At 28.1% G+C, this 16,229-nt stretch overlaps 3 long non-coding RNA genes across 3 annotated transcripts; 2 read left to right on the top strand and 1 right to left on the bottom strand.

The window, feature by feature from the left end:
- Nucleotides 1-961: 961 nt before the first annotated feature.
- On the top strand, nucleotides 962-1,714 carry LOC111692581. Its single transcript, XR_002763273.1, has 3 exons — nucleotides 962-1,114; nucleotides 1,205-1,340; nucleotides 1,393-1,714. It is a non-coding gene; the product is annotated as an uncharacterized LOC111692581 (long non-coding RNA).
- Nucleotides 1,715-2,308: 594 nt separating this feature from the next.
- LOC111692580 lies at nucleotides 2,309-4,497 on the bottom strand. Its single transcript, XR_002763272.1, has 3 exons — nucleotides 4,413-4,497; nucleotides 4,043-4,228; nucleotides 2,309-3,792 (listed from the first exon to the last, which is right to left on the bottom strand). It is a non-coding gene; the product is annotated as an uncharacterized LOC111692580 (long non-coding RNA).
- A 7,277-nt stretch (nucleotides 4,498-11,774) lies between these two features.
- LOC108916227 lies at nucleotides 11,775-14,462 on the top strand. Its single transcript, XR_001964762.1, has 2 exons — nucleotides 11,775-11,961; nucleotides 12,858-14,462. It is a non-coding gene; the product is annotated as an uncharacterized LOC108916227 (long non-coding RNA).
- The last annotated feature ends 1,767 nt before the right edge of the window (nucleotides 14,463-16,229 follow it).

Raw genomic sequence — 16,229 nt, 5'->3', positions numbered from 1 at the left:
AAAAAAGTCGTTCAATTTATACAATAAAAATATTTAATTGTGGTAATATGTGGTCTATATCTTTTATGAAATGTAGTCATTCCTGTTAAAAATGTTTGCCTGTGTTTAAATTTACATAATAGTCCAATTAAATGGGCCTTTAAATCGCAATTTTGGTCCACTTGCCTGAATTTTTTATGTAAGTTAGTTTGAGGTACCTATACATATATATTTTTTTCAATCTACTCTTAAAAATGTAAACTTTCTTTTCAGAGAAATAGATATATTTTTCTAATTTTTAATAAAAAAATTTATATTAATTTCAATTTTTTAATCGTTAATTTTAATGATTTAGCAACACTAAAACAATTTTTTTTTCTATACCAATCGATTGATTATTTAAAATAATGGAAAGTTGCTTTCGAAATTTTTTTCACCCTTGTTTTTTAGACAGATACAAATTTATTTACCTTTTTACCTTTTGAATATTATTCAGCTCCTACGACACTGCCAAGATAAAGATGAAAAATCTTGGTCGCATTCATTTTACCGAAGTCGTGTACAGTAGCTACAACTCGTTGGAATATAGATGTGACGCATGCGCATTAACAAAGACAACAATAATGTGTGCGACAATAGACTTACCTATATCTAAAGTAAATAAGGTCGAAAATTGATCTAGTAAATATATTGAGAAATTCTTCATGACAATGTGCACTGTGGTATTGCCCATATGACTAAATAAATAAGACTCGTGAAAAGGATAGGAAGAGCAGAATCATGAAAGCACGAGCGCCACCTCACAATGGGTCTGGAAAACACGCCATCGTTAGCACTATTTATGTATCGAAAACTGTAATACTAACTTGAACAGAAAAGTAATATTGGTATTAGAACCTATAGAGTTCGCTGGAAAAATTAAAAATTTGATGATATTACATGTATTCTTTCGTGCAGTAGCCGAACAAACTGATTGCAATCGGCAACTAGCCAATCATAATACAGCATTTTTAAAATTCTTAATCATGATTGGTTCTTTACTGATTTCAATAACTTCTGTTCAATACGAAAGAATGGGTGTATTGAAGATTAGGTCACAAAGGGGATGTGTTCTGTACTGTGGATTAGGTTTGAGGTTATTTCTTCTCTATGTTGTATTATTGTGAATAATTAACTCATAAGTTAACGCGCTAGTGCTTTTGATAATAATTGTTTTCTATTTTAGACAAAATTTAATGTAACGCAAGAAGATAATTATAATTGTTGAATCGTTCATCTGAATTGTCTTACTGCTTTTGCTTGTTTTACTTTTTAAAAGAAAATGTCTGGGATGATCTCACATCACTGTTGTGCATCAAACTGTAAGAATACATATTATTTATATACCCCTTATACTTCTTACAGAAATAAAAGCTTTTTCAGAGTTACTGCAGACAAGGAAATGATTTGGATAGAATCAGTTCACAAATTATGTAAACCAGATTTTAACTTCATCAACGAAAAATGTTACTTTTGCGAAGACCACTTTGAATTAAAATGTCTTGGAAATAGTAGGAAGAATAGCCTCAACAAAAATGCAGTGCCAACAATATTTTGTGAATCAAATAGTATATCATCACATTTAGATTCTCTTAATAGTAACAGTTACTTGAAAACTACTCTAAAGTCAGTTAAACAGTTTGTTAGTGAAACATTAGAAAATGCCGAAATTAATAAATGCCAAACATCAATGTTAGATGATTTTTCAGAACCACCATTTAAAAAACCAAAATACACTTATTCCAAATTGCCATCTCTAAATACCACTGCAAGTACTAGTACTGTTATTTTTGACGACACCATGCCGGATGAAGTAGATTCAAATACTGGTGTAAGTACTTCACATAATACTTCATTTTGTCAAAACTTCACTTGTAAGTCGAATAGTAGACAACAAAAAACGTTTTTAAAATCTCTCAATGTAAAAAGCGTCTCAACTTTCAGATAAAAATAAAAAGTTTTATTATTTAGACCGTAAACAAAAAAAATTTTAAATTAAAAACAAAATTATAAAGTGTAGAAATAATTTGTCCAATGTTTGTAATATCACTTATTCAAGGTTATTCACAGATTTATCTCAACGTCTCGATCCTATTGGAGTAAAATTTATTGAATCACAAATTACTAATTGCAAAAAGAAACATCCTATACAGGGTGATTCAGTCATAATGTAATTAATTTTAAGAGCAGATAGAGAAGAATGAGTATAATACGATGGCGTGATTAAAAAAAAATTTAAATGCATATTTAAGCTGGAAAAAAATATTTTCAAATCATTATTTAACCCCCTTTTCNCAAATTTAGTGATTCTCGTACATGATTTTGATATGGCAGATTTAAGGGGGATGTAACACCGAAAGAGGGGGCCAGTTGGCAAAAAGAAAAAATACGGGTCTCCTAAATTTGTCTTCAGAATCTATGACCAAATTTTGTTGCATGAATTTCAGGACACCTTGTATGTACACAAGTTCATAAATTTAATTAATAAGAACAATTCTATTCACAAACTATATATTTTCTATTACAACTGTTATCTAAGCACAAAAAAACTGAAAGTTGCTGGATAAAATACAATCTTTTAACAGAAATGTTTAGACTTGACTGAATGATAAATAAAATTATCAATCAATCAACTAATCAATGAACACAATATACGTATCTAATTATAAGATGTCATTTCGGTTTCATATTTTCTAAAAATTAGTATTTATTTTTACAAATGCAATTTTGCAATTACTTCATTACTATGGCATATAAGCATATAATGGTAAGCAACTTTTTTGAATATTTTATCAAATAAGTTTCCAACAATATACACAAATTCTGCTGTGTGAAGTGATTCCACAGGTAAATCACTAACTGAAAAAAATTTCTATTTTAGCGGCAACTGTTTGATTCAGTTATTATGCAGCAACTTTAACCTGAATTTTTTGAAAACTATCGTTGAATTTTTGAAAATAATTTTAATTTAATTTACAAAGTAATATACTACAACCTATTTATAGCTTGTGCAAACGCCTCTTATCATAAAAAGTAAGACATATTTGTCCGTTTATTTCCTAAATCTTCAAATCCACAAATACTTTGTTCATTATTTTCATAATAAAACCCTGAACTTAGACTTATTCCATCAAAAGCAAGAGAGTTGATTAATTTTGAAAAATTTGTCACATCGGATATCATTTTATAGTTACAGTATAGCATAGAGGAAAATTATTATCAAAATTAGAAATTTTCATTACATCATCATGGATATTAACAAGGGCACTACTCGAACAACAGGGACTGTCTTGAGCCGTTAAAGGAAAATTTATACTAAACGATAGTAATTTATTAGGGTCCGGTTGTTGATCAGACACTTCACTATTCATCATCACTTGAACGTACTGAAAGTTTTGGGTTTTCGGTACAATCCTATTACTAATTTGGAGACAAGCACAGTCAGAGTCTATAAAATGACTATAATTTCCATTTCCTACTTCCCTTGCCATGAGGCTGTATTTTCCCAGTTTCCTGAAGTCTTCTTTCTACTGCTGAAAAAGTCTGTCTGTGGTGAACTGCTTTTTCTTGCTACGGCAGTTTTTCCAACATTCAAAAAATACTCGCTTCATGTCAACATTTTCATCACCAGTAAAATTATTTGCCATAATTCTTCCCGTTATCATAAATAAAATAAAATTATGGAGTAGCAAACTCCAAGGAAGCACCCACAAAAGATCTAATGATAACATGACAGCCGCCTGCTTATATATTTCTTAGTTGCAATCGTGTGAGCTGTAATGCAAAATGCAAATGATAATGAATTTAATTTTTTTGTTAATTAACAATTAGTTTTAAAGCAAAAAAAGTGAGATCTGATATATATTTCTGAAAATTCAATTTTTGTCAAATAAAAATGTTGTAGTAAAAATAACTAAGGGCTACTTATTTTAACCTGCTAAATGGAAAAAAAATTTCAACAAATTTTTGAGAAATTGCACATGCATTAGTAAAAAAAAAATAGTGTAAAATTTGACTATTATACCTTTTTTGGTTTTCAAACTACAGCTGTATCTCCTAAGGGGTAAACATTTTACTAAAGTCATTTTATGCAAAACGTGTTCCTTTTAGCTGCAGTTTCACCGGTACCATTTCTGCTACTTCGTTTGACAACATCTTCTATAATCTTATTGATCACATCTGCAAGTAGTTAAATTTCTTCCATATCTACCTACAATTATGAATAAAATTAATAAAATATGTCATCAAACAGAATATGACATATAAAAACAGACAGAATTTCGATTAAGTGCAGTGACTAATGAAATTCTGACCACTGTTCTGGTTCTCAAACTTGGTATGTTTAATTCAAATTTTCAATAACTAGTTCTTCAAAGTGACATATATTTACTTACCTTTTTGCCAATACTTCCAACTTTTACAGATTTTATATTTACTATAAAAAAAACACAAGTCAAGCTAAACAAACGTCAATTTCACAGTGTGGAAACTGGAAATGGAAGTTAGTAATAAAATTAAAGGCACTAGATTTTACATAGTGAAAAAACTAGTATGTATGTACCACATACTTCTATAGAAGTATGTGGTATGTACCTATAATAACAAACGAAACAGACTTAAAGCTTAAAGTTACTTCCTTTTCCACACCACCAGCCTCATGTGCCTAGAAAAGGTCCATCCCCTCCCTGTTGCGAATAAGGCAATGCTAGTTGCATAGCCATGGGTGTACTTACTGGTAAATAATAAATACACAGTTATAAAGACAATAAGTAAAAATTAAATAAGTCGATATGTTTTTACAAGATTTTAAAAGTATCAAACTGATTTTTTTTTCTAAAGATGAACACGAAAAAACAACTACTACAAGAGAATTTTCTGTTTCTACATTTTACTTGGGATTGGTTTAAAAAAATTGATTGTAATATACATATTTATAAGTTACGTAACATTTATTGGACCATAAAAGTACAGAACTACATATTTATTTGAATTAGAAATATACAAAAATCACTGTAAGACATGTTGATGTTTACAACAAATACCTAGATACTAATTTTAGAGAGCTCTCTACTAATTACTTTACAAATTTCAATTCTCAAATTGTTACTAAATATCAATATTTAAATTAATCAAATAGCTATAAGCACTTTTCAAATAAAAATTACAACACGAATTTTCTTCGGGCAAAAGTACTATTAAAAATACGTTAAGTAATTGTATAGTTTATAGTTCTATATAAATTCTAAAATCGAGTGCAAATGTAAACTTCGAACTTTCATTTTTGGCATATATCCTTGTAGTTGGTTGTTTAATAAAAGGACTATTTTGCAGCCGATAAGAAAGAAGTGAAATTTGTATCTGAAAACTACTTAACCGCCTTAATTCAATAATTCTGCAGGCAAAATTATTTCCTGTAATATTATTGACAGACCATGTATCTTTATATCCTACCATCTATCGTTAGGTACCATATTTATTAAAATTTATTACAGTTCGTTTCCGTCTATATCAGTTGAAGCCCCCTGGCCACAATAATTATGTCGAGAATACAATATAAGTTGATATGATTTGTTGAATATTCATATGATACCAATTATTAGTTTTGATCTAAGGACGAAAAATATATTTAAGTGTGCTTGTTATTTATTCTTTTACATAACAGGTGTCGCTGAATTGAACATTGTGTCTCCTTATTTTGGAGTGCCGTTCGTTTTCTTATTTATTTTTGTAATATACAGTTTTATTCAAAATTATTTTCTTTGTTTCGAGGAAAAACGTAGGTATGTTTATATTATAATGTATTGACAGCAGCATAAAAAAGTACCAACTTGATGTACCCTAAAAAAAAGTCATTCAATTTATACAATAATAAATATTTAATTGTGGTGATATATGTGGTCTATACCTTTTATGAAAAATAGTCATTCCTGTTAAAAATGTTTGCCTGTGTTTAAATTTACATAATAGTCCAATTAAATGGGCCTTTAAATCGCAATTTTGGTCCACTTGCCTGAATTTTTTATGTAAGTTAGTTTGAGGTACCTATACATATATATTTTTTTCAATCTACTCTTAGAAATGTAAACTTTCTTTTCAGAGAAATAGATATATTTTTCTAATTTTTAATAAAAAATTTATATCAATTTCAATTTTTTAATCGTTAATTTTAATGATTTAGCAAGACTAAAACAATTTTTTTTTCTATACTAATCGATTGATTATTTAAAATAATGAAAAGTTGCCTTCGAAATTTTTTTCACCCTTGTTTTTTAGACAGATACAAATATATTTACCTTTTTACCTTTTGAATATTATTTAGCTCCTACGACACTGCCAAGATAAAGATGCTGCTACTTTTTGCTGCTTTTCAGGAAGTCTACCGCTACTTTATAAATACTGGTGAAAAGACTAATGTAGGTAGGTTTTTTACAACAAAATGTATTATACCCCACATCTGAAAAATTTACAAAAAAATTACTACGATTTTTCAGTAAATATACCGCTACTTTACAAATATTGGTGCAAAGATTAATAATGTTGCCAGCTTACACACGGGTCAGATTTGGTCTGTACAATTTCAACTACCTATGATGACAATATGTTGCGGGTTACGGGTTGCCTATATATGTGAGATGACACCTTAGATTAGGGTCACACTAAAGTGTCTATAAGGTATAAGCCTATTGGTAGGTATATAGGAAACATAAGACGGGGCAATCTATATTTTTTTAAATTTGTGTTTGGATCACAATTTGTGGTGGCATCTATGATTTCTGCACAGAAATTTTCGATAATATCGAGAAATAGGGAGCTTTATGCCATTAGAAAGACCGTCAAATGAGCTCTTCAAAAATATATTATAACTACATGATACTTATCGTTTACGGTTTTCAAGATATTACATATTTATTGTTAATAGGTATGAAACATTACTATAGTAAGCCATGAAATGTTCATTTGTTAAAAATCGTATTCCTAATTAAAAATATTTAATTTCATATATTTCATTCAATATTTTACTTATTTGTTGAAAAAAATATATTTTCTTTAAAAATATCTCATGTTTCATGACAATACAGTAATAATAATAATAACTACGTAATATTTTGAAAACCGTAAAAGACAATTGTCATGTATGATATATTTTTGAAAAGCTCATACAGGGTATTCCATTAAAAAAAAAAAGTTAGGCATGCATCTCGGAAACGAGATAGGTAGGTATCCAATTGTTTTTGCGATACATGTGTTAAAAAATATTTAGTTCCTAGAATCGCTTCAAAAGTTATTAAAAAAAGAAAATTAATATTATAACGATTCTATATGATAGTTAAAGAGTCCAAGTACGTGTAAAAAAAAACAGCGAAAATTAAATTAATTAATGCCTAACTTTAGCACTGACGCAAAAAAATAACGACATTTCGCGCTAAAATTTAGTAACAAATTGTTTCATACCAAAACTATCAGACCGATTTCGATCGGGTTTTGGGATTTCCTTTTGTAATCCTTTAACGTACTTAGATCTACATTTATAGTAGAATTGGACAATTTCTTACCTATCAGTTGTACGCTTGAAAATTACCTCGATTCTTCTTCTGCTGTTTTGGCTTTCTAGCAACAAAAATATGAAATGCGCAGGTATCAAAACAATTCCGTCTTATAGCAAATTTCATAACAAACAATTTCAACAGTAATAGTTTTTTCTGTAAACTGCATATTTAAGAAGTTATATCGAAAAATGTTAGAAAAAACACGTGATTTTTAAGTATTTTTGCAGTTTTTATTTTTTCTTGGCGCAACCTTATATTTTCATTGTTTATATTGTTTTCGACCGATTTTTACTAATATCTAATCTACGTCAAGCAACAGCCATATCTCGAAGGTTTTGAGCTTAATTCTCTTGGACTATCTGTACAATTTCAACTACCTATGACAATATGTTGCGTGTTGCGGGTTGTCTAAATATGTGAAGTCACACTAAAGTGTCTAGGAAACATAAGAGGAGGGCAATCTATATTTTTTTAGATTTGTGTTTGGGCCACAATTTGTTGTGCCATCTATGATTTCGGCACAGAAATTTTTGATAATTTCGAGAAATCATTAAAATTAACAATTAAAAAATTAAAATTGTTATCTTTTTTATTAAAAATAAAAAATATATCTATTTTTCTGAAGAGAAAGCTTACATTTTTTAGGGTAGACTGAAAAAAAATTTTGTTCAATCATATTTCTGATTTATTAAAATTTCTGAAATCATTTCTTAATTTCTGGCCCCTCTAACTCTGTTAATTTTAATAGTAGAAAAAAAAAGTCAATAGTAAATTTATATGTAGAATTTTATGCTCTACAACTTTCATAAGAAACTTTTTTTTTCTAATTCTTACCCTATCTGAGTTATCTTGAAAAAACTCTTTATTTTATTGTTTTTTTCACCCCTGGCCGGAGGTTGAAAAAAATTACCGTCACTTATTGTTATTATACATACCTCAAACTAACTTATATAAAAAATTCAGGCAAGCTTACCAAAATTGCAATTTAAAGGCTCATTTAATTGGACTATATGGTGACATTGAGGAACTTTTGATGATACCGTTGGTTGACCAATATTCTGAATATTTATAATATTTATATATTTTATATTAGAATATATATTTAAAAAAAAAAAGTTAATAATATGTAGTCAGTCAATTTTTTTAATTCTAATATAGCTAATTTTTCTGTCTTATTTGGCTTACGCTAAATATTTCCTAATCAGAATTTCAGTTAATTATTATACCCCGGATCGGATTTTGTTTTACTTTTAATTGAGTGATTTCTTGTGTGCAAACAAAAGCTGTTTACTATATAAATTTGAAGGTATAACCGGCTACAAACCCAGTTTACACAGGCGTAAATTCTTGAGATTTCAAACAATATTCGAATATTGATATAATACTATATTGAGTAGGATACATAGGAACAGGGTGTTCCAATTAAAAATTCCCACCTGGAAAATATCGGAATAAAAAAAAACAAAAGAAACTGAGACAGACTGTATAAATATGACTCCACTCAATGTTGCACCTGTATAGGTATCTATAGTCAGCATTGAGGAACAGGTTTCATGTTCCCCGATAGCACCTATGTATATGAAAATTCCATCTACTTGTACGTAATTTATTTTTCAATATGTATTCACATTTGAACATGCTGTGTTCCCAATAATAGGTATAGCGTTTACAGTTTTCAGATGTCTATCACGTATCACTATCATATCCCACATGTCAATGTATTTTAAAATTTTAGACAACTATATTCCATGAAATATTAATTTTTTTAAATATATTGTGGAGAATGGCAATTAAAATACATGTTACAAACCCTTGATATTTGGACTTATGAAGATGTACATACATAGAGGGTGGGAAAATTTTTATTTATTGACTGACTGACAATGAAACAAAACTATTATGTTAGAGTTGTAAGAGTATAATTCCAATGATTAGTACAAAAGCGAATTTTTTTTATTTTAATTTTACTAAAAAAGTATGACAATTTACAGTAGGTAGGCATTTCTGAAAATTGCGAAAAATGTTAGAGCAAAATTTGACAAATGCATAATTTGTTGTTTTCATCGATGGTACAATTCTGTTTTAAATCTAAAAAAAAAAGTTAAAAAGAGTGCATATAGAACCGGCCGGACAATATCTACTTCTGTGAGGAGAGGTGGTTTTTTAGGAATAGAAGGTTTGCTTCATATTGAACAATACTTACATACCTATTCTCCTGCAATTTAGTTACGACATACTTACCTAGTTTATAACAAATTTTATTATGTTAATGCAAATTCAAGTCGATTTATAAAAAATAAAGATCTTTTATAACTATTTTTTATTAAGAATCTGTAAAAATTAAAAAAAAAGAAAATTAAATTTTTACTTGGTTTACATGAGTATGACAGAAAAAATAAATAAAAAATAAAACTAATTAAATTTATATCTTATATTTTAACTCTAACCAAATAAATGAAAATTTTTGTAAGACAATGCCGACCTACAAATTTTATTAAGCATTACCCTATGGAAATTATATTCCTACCTACCTACTATGCACCGTGATCAAAAATGACAATATCCTCAATATCGAATGTTTCGAAATAAGGTATTCGAAATGAAGTCGAATATAAGGGACCAATCTTCAGTGGCGCTATAGATATGTGATTATGTGATAAAATTAATTTTGGTATATAAGATAAACTGTTATATGTTGTTATCGATCGATAGTTATTCATAATTAGAAAGGCAATCTGGCTTCCAAAAAACTACAGCTTGGGTACTTAAATAGGTATAATTTACAAATTTATATTATATCTATATATATAGTTAAAATGGAGGAACTATTCTAATGCCCCTCAATGCATTATATTTTAATTATTTTTTTGCATACCTATGTATATTTAAAAAAGATATACAATTCTGTAGATATATATCTAACTAATAGGTACTTATAACTTATAACTATAAAGTAAGTTTGGTTTTAATATGTATATGTAGATATATTCTGAATGTGATGTCCTTTTCTAATCATAACTGATGAAAAGAGAAATAGATGTACCTAGAGCATATAGATTTGTTTATAATAATAAGTTTTCAAATTTTTAACAAGAATTTTATTTACTTTAATTTTTATAAAATATCTTGTAGAAACTGGCAAATAATTGAAAACTGCTATCAAATATCATGGGCTTACGAAGTCATTTGGTGTGAGCGAACGGTATCATTACATTGCCAAGAGCAGAATAACAGTACAAAGAAAGCAACTACTTTTTTGGATCTAAATTCCTATCAATAATTTATTATTTGGCAACAATGAACCGAAAAGTGACAACAACGCTCAACGGCTCAACTTGCCGGATGGATATTCTGTCAAGGTCAAATAACTTGTGTTTTTACTAATATTTTTTGTACCTACACATCATGGAGACTGTACAGTGTACACACATTAGCGTCATCTCATTCTGCCAACCACTCACTGCGCTAGGCTGTCTCTTTCTACTTCCCTTTCTACATTTTTTGGGAGAGTGGAATGTGGGGGGCTGCGCTGATTTTCATTTATTTTACAATTATTATTTGTTTGATTTGCATGTGAATGAATTATTTACTTATAGGTAGTACTATTCGTGCAAAATAACCGTTTGGTTTTCTGTACCTAGATTTGTTTTCTAGTTTTGTAAATTAGTTGACTTTTACAGACATTTTGCATTATAAGGTAAGTAAAATTTGTAATTATTGTAGAAAAACTGTAACTACATTAGGTACCTACTCTGATTTTTTTGTTTTAAAAAGTAATATCAATTTCCTATTTGAAATAGAAAAATAGTTAACATTTTAATGTTGAAAGATAAATAAAAAATTATGTTATAATATTAGGTAGGTATTTATTACTGCCTATATGTGGTCTGCTGTGAATGGCAAATAAATTAGTTAATGTTTTTGTATGTGTTGATTGAGAAATTAGTTTAGTAGGCTAGCAGGCATGTAGAATTTAACAAAATATTAGAATAACTAGGAATAATAAAATATGGCTTATTTATTGTTTTTTTTTTTTAAGGTCCATTATTTTTCTATTTTTATTTTCAGTGGAAAAAAAGTTATCTAAATGCCACAAAAAAAAACTTTCAGACAATATTTTGTTTATTCTTCTTTATATTGTTTTAGGTAGACCTATATACTAAAATGAAAATTGAAGAAAAAGAAAACAAATGCAGAAACATACGTAGGTATTCTTTAGTTTTGTTTGATGATGGTATTTCCACATATGTTCTACAAAAGACAAAATCAAGAACAAGTAACGACTTATCAGTTCTGTGAAATGGAACTGGAAGAGGAATATTTAAGGCCAAACTTATTAAACAGCACTCCATAAAAGAGCAACTTAATAAGCTGAAAAGAAGGTTAATTGAAAACTGTAAGTATTAATATACTTTATATTGTATGCACTGTTCAATACATTTTATGTCTACTATTTAATTCTCATCAATTCCATGTAGGTACCTGAGTAAATATATTTTTAATTTCAAAATTTTTTTATAACTAAAATAAAATGTCGACAGGCTTTAAAGGAACTTTTTTTTATTTATCATCCAATTAGATTAAATTTGGTCATTTTATCTTGAAACATATTACCTATAGAATTTTATAGATGGATGTGTCCAAAATAAGCTGTATTCTGATCCGAGTAAAGATTTTAAAGCCACTGAAAAAAAATATCTACAACAAATATATGTGTTAGTTTTGTTTGATAATAATATTTATCACATTTATGTTCTATAAATGATATCAAAAGTAGAGTTGTGATGAATTGACAGTAGACTTAGTAGACCACTAATAATTTTTAGAATATTTTAGCTAACACTGTTCTCTTTTAAATTGATTGCATTATATCATATGTCTTCAAGTACAATAAGAGAACTATTAAAGTGTCCAAGGTTCATACCATTGACAATCTGAAGTATAATTAATTTCAAAAAGTAGTTTTTTTGACAGATAATGTTCAATGTTCAGAAAACAATTTTTTTGGCATTTTTGGAGGCACAACTTTTCAGGTGACGGCTTTTTAAAAAAATTTTATACCAAAGACCCCTATTAATTTTCATTAGAGAATAGCCCCTTACATTTTCCGGTGTTATTTAGATACACCCTGGTTAACTTTTACTCACCATATTTCTATACTAAAATAAAGTTTTGAGAATAATTTTTTCTAAATAAGGTAAACTATTCTATTCTGACATTGAACAAATTATATTTATTAAAAGTGAAAATTTGTGTTCTTGTGAAAATAATTTAATCATTTTCTCTTTACAGATAATGAATCTGTCATGGCAGAAGATGTTTGCTTATCTCCTGCAAATGCTGCTGCTGGTGAACAACAATTGACATTCTTCCTATTAGCCTTAACTTGGACCGAATAAAAGCTTCAAGATGAGATCTTCTATATTTGTTACAAAATTTATTTCCATGTACAATAACTAATTCATCATACCTCAAAATACGAGACTTCGTCATCTCTGAATTTTGGAAAAATTTTATTTTTTAAAACAATTTCTGCTTTTTTATGTATTTGGCCGTGAGTTAAAAATGACAAAGTAAACAAACTTCTATTACACTTTTTAGAATTAATATTGCCTTTACGGTAATGTCTTCTTATTGACAGTTTTGAAAAAAACTCTGCAATTAGGACATACTTTGTAATCAATATCCCTTTTTTTCAATTATTGGGTCTTCTGCTAACTAAAATAGTCTAAGATCCCAACTTACAATTAGATCGATGTTCACCGATCGAGTTTTCTAATGAAATTTGAATTTTGATATATTGTAATGTAATAAACACAACTTGATTTGGTCGACATCAAATTTCCCTGCACAGCTATTTTTAATAAAAAATTAAATTTCGATTCAATTCAAAATTAAAGTCAAATTCAAAGTTACCTGTTTATACCTATCTACTTCGTTTTATGCAAGGAACAAAAATGTCGACCAAACTTCGGCATATTGTATACATATTTACCTTCGATTGGTAATAAATATATCCAAAAACTCAATAACTACATTCACGAAAAAAATTAACAACTTTAATTTTTTTATTAAAAATAGCTGTGCAGGGAAATTGGATGTCGATCAAATCAAGTTTTGTTTATTAATACTTTATATTATCAAAATTCACATTTCATTAGAAAACTCGATGGGTGGAAGGTCGATCTAAGTCGGGATCTTGTACTATAAGTTGCCCATTATAGATTTTTTGTGTGTTAAATAAAAAATCAGAAATAGAAAAACGTTTGATTTCACCAGCTCTGCGCCTATTAAATATCTGAACTGATGTTAATGTATATTTTGCAAGATTTAACCAAATATTAAAATCAAACTTATTTGTAAGTATATCCAAACATTTGTTACGGTTTGTATTAAGATAATTATTCAACAATTTAATATCGCTCAAGCTGGGTAATTTAATTTTCTTGATTCTTCTATTTTCTCTGATTTTCTTAAACTGTTTTATTAACTGATGATGCTAAATCTTCTAGAATACTAAGAAAATTTTTAGTTGTTGATTGGCCTGTCATTTCCTTTTTTATAAACTCATTAGAATCTTCATTTAGAAGTGCAACTTTATTTACTGCTTTTATTATATTGTAATAGGCTGGATTAAACAACGAAGCAAAATCTGTAATTAATGGATTAATTTTTTTAACAGCAATTAACATTCTTCCTATTAGCCTTAACTTGAACCGAATAAAAGCTTCAAGATGAGGTCTTCTATATTTGTTCTACAATTTATTTCCATGTACAAACTATATTTATGGATCCATGTTTATATAATCCTTTTTGGTTTAAAATCACTGAATCAGCCTGTAAGTTTACTGATGTACTATTTAACACATTTTGAAAATATATTCAATGCACTAGAAATATTGTTTTATTAATTAATCTACAACCTAAACAATAACACCTATACAACCTACACAAAACAACTCTATATAATAAATGTTTACATAAGTAAAAGGGCCCCATTTCAAATTATTTCACTTAATAGTTTTAAAATTATTTAAAAAAATTACAAATATTTTTTTTAAATTCAACATCTTGTCTTTTTAATGAAGCGTCCTAGATAAAAACTTTATACGAAGGACCCCTTAAAATTCACCAATGAATACGAAGTTCATTTTTGGTCATCGTTTCTGAATCACCCTGTATATGTTACAAGGCTGTGGATGTAATGTATGAATATATCCTTAATTTTAAAGAAACTAAATACATTCGTTGCATACATTGAATTTACGGTTCGACTATAAATAAGTAATATATTAAACAACAAATTACATTTATTGTATAGAGTTGTTTTAATAATGATTGTCATACATGTCAAATTAAATATGGAATTACTAATGTTTTTGTTGCTGATTGTTTTTTTTTAGTGATAAGATATATATTTATTTTAACCTTAATATTAACCTCACCTACATAATCAAATATGGAACAATGCTTTTCTGACAAATCATAAAAAAGTGCAGATCAGATGAAAACAATTTAAAATTGGCGGCACGTAATTACAACATAAGATGATTTAAAATTGGCGGTATGTATGCACCACGCCCACCTTTTCCTGATTGGAGGACACTAATTCAATATTTCAAAACACCTTTAAATGCCTAGTGGGTTGCATGCCTCCATTATACAGAAATATTTTTAGTCGACTAATCTGACAGAAAAAATATCCAAGAAGTAGAACAAAAATGTATAAAATATAAGTCAAAATTTTTGTGTGGTTCGCAAAAATCAATTTTGTATAAGTTTTTAAAATATACGCTTTGAAGAAATGCTCGAGTAGTGGGTAGGTATTTTATGTAGGAAAATTAAAAAAAAACATTCTGAAATACATTATGAACGTAGCAGGAGTAATTCAATGGTAAAATTGGATTGGACTAATAAATTCAGGAAGTATTTCTAACGATACTAAGTGCAAAACAATGGAGACATTACACCTAGTTATTCCATGACTAATGATCAGAGAGACTAGATATGTAGTCTCCATGCGAATGATGATGGCAAGTATTACAAAGCATGGATAAGAATATGTAATAAACAATGAACCAAGACGACTTTTCTGTATATGATATGTAAACAATTGGAATTACAGGGAGACAAGAAAAAAATAAAAGTGGAAATTAAGTAATCTATATTGGATGCAACAAATTAAAAACTAATTAAATGTGCAACAATTATCTTAAAATTATAGTACCTATTACTTTTAGGAATTATTTTCAGCCAAATAGAATGCAAATGTGGACACAATTATAGGAAGAATGTGGTAGTAAACACTATGTACATGGAAAATAAGTACTGCACACAATATCAGATAACATCTTCAGATGATAAGTTGAAAAATTTGTGTTTATTACTGTTTATCATTATCAATCTGAAAGTGAGCATGTTTTTGTACTAAGGTAATTCTGTTTTAGATGATGTAGCAGCCTTGGAAAAAGGAAGCAGAAATTGAAACAATTAGTAAAAATTTCTCGGTCTGTCAAACAAAAAATAACATGGAATAATAGCAGTGTATTATAGGACTTCATAACTTATTTAATATTAATTACTTAGGTAGAGAACAAAGATCTTGTTTTCTTTTCTCCTAAAAAATAATTATGAATGCTTTCTTTTTCATTAGGAATATTTTTT

The sequence above is a fragment of the Anoplophora glabripennis genome, unplaced genomic scaffold (genome assembly GCF_000390285.2).
Source record: "Anoplophora glabripennis isolate ALB-LARVAE unplaced genomic scaffold, Agla_2.0 scaffold2040, whole genome shotgun sequence".
NCBI classification, from domain to species: Eukaryota; Metazoa; Arthropoda; class Insecta; order Coleoptera; family Cerambycidae; genus Anoplophora; species Anoplophora glabripennis.
This window is presented reverse-complemented; position numbering and strand designations above follow the sequence as displayed.